This window comes from Sciurus carolinensis, chromosome 1, assembly GCF_902686445.1.
Source record: "Sciurus carolinensis chromosome 1, mSciCar1.2, whole genome shotgun sequence".
Taxonomy (NCBI): domain Eukaryota; kingdom Metazoa; phylum Chordata; class Mammalia; order Rodentia; family Sciuridae; genus Sciurus; species Sciurus carolinensis.
Genome location: NC_062213.1, coordinates 185,531,611 through 185,538,724, shown reverse-complemented (window position 1 = coordinate 185,538,724; position 7,114 = coordinate 185,531,611).

Sequence of the window (7,114 nt, the reverse complement as noted above, 5' to 3'; positions counted from 1 at the left end):
GATAAATGGGTTGCTCTGTGAAGAGCTTTTATCTGAGATTGGAGGGTGGAGTGCTCTGAACAGGAAGGCACAGCATAGTCTTTGGCCTCCAGGGAAAGGAACAAGTGGTGTGGGCCACACTGGGATCCAGAGGCCTGTGCACTGCTTTTTCTAGTCTTAAGTCTCAGGTTGTGGCTTAGGAACTTGGTGCTTAATTGAGCCACTGCTACTGCTCCTGTCCCTTTAGCCAGGTCTCTTCAAACACACACACACACACACACACACACACACACACACACACATTCCTCTCCCCCTCTGCCACATGGAGTTCACCCTTTCCTCAGGAGACCGTCTTTCCTGCTCATCCTTCTCTACCTGGAAAATGCAAGACTTAATTTAGCTCCATGTTTTTCCTGCTGGGAAACCCTCCAGGCTGCTGCAGGCAGTTGGTTGCTCCCTCCTTGGAGCCCCACAGCCCATCATCCTTCTCTCTGTGCAGTAATGTACCTACCACATCGACTGATTGCTGGCTTTCCCATCAGTTCCCCTAGCCCCCAACCAACTGGGTGCTACCTAAAGACAGGGATAAGCTTAGCTTCTCTGTGTGACCCCTGTGCCCAAGGAGAGATTCTAAATAACCTGGGGTTCAGGTTTTTAGGCAGGGACAATTACTTTGTGGTATCCCAAATGTCCAGTCTGTCAGAGGTTATATTTAGGAGAAAGGTCAAGGACAGGGGTGATCTTATTTATTTACTTTCTAGGAAACTGAGGCCCAGGTAAGGAAAGGGATTTGTCCAAGCTCCCACAGTACATTGGCTAACAAGCTGAGCTTGGAACCCAGGGGTTCTTAGCTCTGGCTGCGGCAGCCTTGAACAGCGTCTAGGCATTAAGCCAGGGTGCCTGGAGGCCCCAGAGGCCCAGGTCCTGCAGCTGCTCAATCCATACTGGCTCAGTTCCTCTGGCCAGGCTCTCAGCCAACAGCAGCACGGGGCTTTGGTGCCCCTCCCAAAGGTTGTGCTGTCAGCGATTTGGGGAGGCAGCCAGGCCACTTCCCTATAGGCAGCTCAGACACAAGACCTGAAACAGTGTTTAAAGGACTGTGGGCTCTGGGGCAGACAGAGTACTTCTTATCAACCTGATTGGAGCCTGATTAAACCTGTGTCTGAAGTGCACAGAGCAGAATTCAGCATGGAGCATGTGCTTAACCAAAACTGGTTAGTGCTGCATAATTACTATTACCATGATGATGATGAGAGGTCATTGGATTGGGAACTGAAGAATGAGGCCAGGGTGATATGTTAGGCACCAGCACTTACCAGGTCATGCAAATTACTTAACTGCTTTATGCCTCATTTGTCTTTGAGACAGGCATAACAATAATTCTTGTCTCACAGGGTGGCAGGAGAATTAATAATTAAAGCACTTACTCGTCACCTCTAAGATGATGTCTGAGATCAGGGCACTCACTTCACTAGTGCACAAACTTCTTGGTGACCATGGTTCCAGGTGCAGGCTTCAGAACCAGAGAAGCTGGGTCCAGATCTCAACTTCAACATTTACTGCATGAGCTCTGGGTTTTAGCTTCTCATCTGTGAAATGGAAATGACATCAGCCTTGTGGAGACTATACGCATTGATTGCAATAATGTACAGAATGTCCAGCACGATGTCTGGCATGTGGGAAATGCTCAAAACCTCTCTGAGGCTTGTACTCCACTGGCCCAGTCATTTTCTTCCTCTGGGTTTGGCAGGGTCACGCATCCTCCTCCCCAAGCTGCCCTTCTCTGACTGGTGCAGCCCTTACTCATTGCTCTTGATTTCTGCAGTCCTTGTCTAGGCTGCACAACTCAGTGTATTCCACCGCACTGGATTCCTGTTAGTCACCTTCCCAGGACCCAAACTGTCCCCCGCTTCCTCAAATTCTCAATTCCCAACAGAAACTCATAGTTTCAGGGAAGTTGCTGCTACTTTCTATCACCCCTGTCCCCCCAGTTCTAAGGGTAAACCACATGATCTAGGCTAAGGCAGTAAACAACACCTGCCTCTGATGGCTGTTTCACAAGTGGACACATCACCTTCCTTATTCAGTTCATAGTGAATCTCAGGACTTTTGCTGGGAATTCTGGAATAGATTCTCTCTCCATTTTATCTCTTGTCTGGATGTGTGAAGTACAGATGTGATGTCTGGAATTGCTGCAGCTATTTGGCTGCCATGAGAGAAGCCAGCTTGAGGATGATACTGAGGAGACAATTAGGAGACTAGGAGAGAAATGGAAGTTTTGATCGAATCATGCCTGACTCACTGCCAGGTTTCACTAGATCTTTTAGTTGCATGAGCCAACAAATATGCTTTATTGGTAAGCAAGTTGTTATTTGTTATTTGAAGCATCCTAATTCAAACACCATCTAAACACTTCTATTTTATCAAGAGATGTATTTATTCACTTAAAAATAATTAGGCCCTGTTACATGTCAAGCACAATGCTGGGTGCTAGGGACTTAATGAACAGCACTAATGTGGTCCTGTTCTCATCAGGGAGATTATAGTCTGGTGAAAAATAGTAGAAAAGGTGCTTCCTTTGGGGAACTCACTCTGGTGTTGTGTTGAACCTGCTCAGCATCAGTCTCCCTCCTTTGGATAGTAGAATGCTAACTTTTCTTTAGGAAGCAATCTACAGGCCCAGTCAACTCACCTAAACCTGGTCAGGTGGCACATGCCGTGCTCCTGGCCACAGTGATTCATTCAGTGACAAGCATGCAAGTCAATCCTGAGATTGCAAACTTCAAGAACAGGTTCTGTCCTTCTGCTGGGGTCACTGAACAGGAAACATAAACCTGGAGTTTTCTTAAGCTGAAAGAGTGTTAACACTAACTAGTTAACCTCTGAGAGCTGATAGCAATAAACTTCTTTGACTTCACCCATTAATTCAACCAGACATCATCAGTGCTTCCTCTGGTGACTTGCCTGCTGCTGGGTAATGAGAAAGAGGGACAAAGTTGACTGGGTCCTTCTTCTTGAGCTCAGTCTAAAGAGAAGGACAACTGCATAAATGACCATAGTACAGTGTATCCGGACTGGGAGTAATTAGAGGGCCCCCACTCAAACTAAAGACATTTGTTTTTTAATGTTTTAAAACTATGTGATGCAATAAACACAGAAAAATTAGAAGACACACTAAAATTTTTAAAATAAACATTCCCTTAGTTCTACCACTAAACTACGATTTTAGTTAATACTTTCATTTATACCTGCTAGATGCTTTTCTGGGTAAAATTTTAAGAACCCAAAATACTAAATGCAATGTGGTATAACAGGTTGAATCTCTGAACAAACAACAACAAGAGGATATCAGCAGAAAAACTGGTGAAAAATCAAATATATTAAGACTCTAATAAAGTGCCAATGTTAATCTCTTAGTTGTGACAAAGGTACTATAGTTATGTAAGACATTAATAATAGGGGAAACTAGGTTAAGTATAGGCAGAAACTCTACATATTGTCTTTGGAACTTTTCTGAAAATAGAATTATTTCAAAATAAAAAGTTTACTTTAAAAAATAAACCCAAGGGTTGGGGTTGTGGCTCAGTGGTAAAGCGCTTGCCTGGTATGTGTGAGGCACTAGGTTCAATTCTCAGCACCACACATAAATAAATGAAAAAAAGCAAAAGGTCTATGGACATCGAAAAAATATTTTTAAAAACCCATTTTGTATTGTTTTACAACCGGTTCATCTACCTAATAGTTTATCATGAAATTTCTCTGTCTTAAAATCATTATTTCAGGATCACAAACTATGAATGAATCACAGCCAATCTCCCCTGTTGTTGGAAATTTAGGTTGTTTCCAATTCTTATCCTGCTATAAAAAAATGCTTTCTGCACAGTCATTTCCTTAGGATACACGGACACACTGGAATGGCTGAGCTGGAGCTGCCAGCTGGGGAAGGCTTCCGAGCACTGAGCAGCCTCTGTTCTAAAGCACCTGATAAACGCCAACTCATCCTGCCCGCTCTCCTAGAGGAGGGTGCTGCTCTCCTTCCTTATTACAGGGCAATTTTCAAAGGTTCTCAAAACAGAAGCCAACAAATACTCACTAGACTTCTCCCTACCACAGCAGCTCCTTGGTGTCCAGTACACACATCTACCTCACTGTGCATGTCTGTGTTCCCTCCCATTTTGCCCTCAAGAATGGCAGTTCCTGCAGGCAGCCACCGCAGCAGGTCTGCAGGATCTGAGCAGGTCATGCCAGCCCCAGGTGTGGTATTAGCAGTGGCTCCCGTTCTCTCATCTTTGACTACACACTGCCCTGCTTCCAGTGTGCTTTGGGCTCAAGACTATCACTCTCTGGCTGGCTGTCATGTCAGGATCACATTCTTCCTACCAACGTAGAGGAGAAGCAGCATCCCTGGGGAAGAGAACTGATTCCCATCTCCACCCAAGGGCATGGCCGGCAGCTCAGGAAACACACCAATGAAAAATAGCCTGTTCTAGTTTGGTACCATTTTCTAAAGGGGATGAAGAAGTCACTGGAGAACAGGAATGGGTGAAGATACCCATTCTGAAATGCCTGGTGCCACGGTAAGGTCTTTTTTCCTTCGCAAATGGTCATGGGGAAAGCGAGAGAAAGGATCGTTTATTAGGCAGCAGCTATTTTTCAATTCATATAAACTCTGCCATCCTTCTAATCAGTGCTGTGATCTGCATTTTAGTGAGTTTGTTGAGGTGTAGAGGCTAAACATCTTCCCCCAAGGCACAGTGAACTAGTTGGTGCCAAGATCTGATTACAGATGATCTGTCACCCCCAGAACCCATGCTCACACCAATGGGAACAGGACTGAAACACAGAGCCAACAACAAAATTGAAGTATTCCCTGCTTTTCGGTCTCACAGCAAAGGATGGCCTGATTAATTCATTGTCAAAGTTCAGACTGTGGTGTATCTTGAGGGAGGGAGAAAAAAAGGCACCTGAGCGGAACTTGAAGTGAGCTATTAATCTGTGTACATGTCTTTTGCTCTTCGAGGTCCTGACATTATTCATATTGTCTCTGCACTTTGTTTGAAAAGTACTATTTCCAACAAGAGGTGAATTTCTCAAGACCCCTTTGGGGTGGGTCACTAGATTAGAGCGGTCCTAACACAGCAGACTCTGCTGCCACGTGCCACCCTCTGCACAGAACCTCTGACTTCCAGACCCTGCCTCATTTACCTTTCCTGTAAACCTGCTTCTCTTCCAAAGCAGACTCTAGGCAGTTTACAACACAAACATGCAGCACAAAAATGCTAAACATAAAAAAACTGAGATTGAGGTGGGGTACAAATTTTAATAAGAAATCTGGCAAAAGAAAGCATAGCAGCTAAACAAAAGACAGTTGAATCTCCTCATAGCCAGGGCCAAAAGGAAAACACAAGAAAATGAAGCATCTTTGACCTAGAAGAATGAAGACCAACTAAACAGGAGAGCATAAGTGTCTCCTAGGTCCCAGTCCAGAGGAATCTGTCCTAAGAGTCTTTTTTTTTTTTTTTTCTGATGTAAGAGGGTCTGTTGCCCATAGTCATTCTTTTTTTTGGAACTGGGTATGGATTGAACTCAGGGGTACTTGACCACAGAGCCACATCCCCAGCCCTATTTAGTATTTTATTTAGAGATAGGGTCTAAAGTAAGTTGCTTAGCATCTTACTTTTGCTGAGACTGGCTTTGAACTCTCGATCCTCCTGCCGAGCTGCTAGATTACAGGTGTGCACCACCACTCCTGGCTTTAAAAGTCTTTCTTGAAGGGACACTGTATAACGGGATGATTTGATCCACATCAACTTTACTCCCCAAAGTGCAGATCTGTTTGGCCTACGGGTCTGAGGTGGTGATCTGCACAGGATCACCTGGTTTTGTTTACTGTACCTTTTCTTTCCACTCCCACCTACTCTGCTGGTGGGGCAACTCAGCCAGGTCTGGGTCCCTGGAAGGGGCCATCTGTGAGAGGTGGTCATCATTGCACTGTCCCAGACAACTCTAAACATAGAGCTGTCACATCCTGGAGACCTCAGAAGCACGGTGCTCCCTCTGGAGTTATGAATAATGCAAGGCCACAGCTACACAGAGCTGTAGTCCACGAGGGACGACTGTGAAGTACAGCTCATACACACACCCTCCCACTGCCACTTTTTCCAGAACCAGAGGTGGGGGAAACTGGCTCCTCCCCTGCCCGCTGGCCATCCTGGAATAAGGGTAGTTACAAGAGCTTCACTCCAATAGCAAGGAAGTCATGGAGATGATAGAACTGAAAAGACCTTACCTGTGACAATGTTTCCCATTCAGATCCTTCACTGTGACAGAGCACAACTGTGTAGATGTCTCCTTTCATTTGATCCATGACTTGTAGCCTCTTCTGTAATATAAGTGCCTGAAAACCTTTCCCTTCTCCCCAGTAAAGTATCAAATCACCCAGCACAGTGGAATGAGGATAGGATGTGGGGTCACATGTGTGATCCTCAAAATGCACAGACATACCATGGAGATAACAGTACTTATTTCCAGGAGGTTACTGAGAATAATGTATGCAGAACCTCCCACATAGTAAGCATTCAACACATGACGCTGTTAATTATAAAAATACAAAAAGAATTCTGCATACAATTTTGGAGGTCCATGATTTTTAGGTTATACTAAAGTTAAGAATTCTTAGCCTGGTTCCTCCTGCTCAGGGAGACAACAGCTCTCACCAGTGTCTACATTTTCTCTCTGAACTCCATCAGTATTTACTGAGTACTTGCTGTGTACTGGTTGTCCTGACCCATATGAGCATCTTAGTGACTAGTTGTCAGCACACTTGAGTGTAGGGATCATTTCCATTCCACTGTTGAGGGGAAATAAGTTGCCCAAGATCTCATGGTGGGAGGAGCTGCTGTTTAAATCAGTCTTCTGACTCACTGAGCCATCTTCCTCTGAGGAAATACTGAGGCTTCCACAGAGGCTGCTCCTTATCCCATTCTGCTCTGTCAGTGATAATCTGTACACAAGAGTGCCTCCCTTGTGTGACTGGCAATGTGTCCATTGAAAGATCTTTTATTCAGAAGGGCCCTTTCTGCCTATAGAGTTGCACAAGTCATTTCAGCAACAAGGTCAAGGGTGAAGACCAATG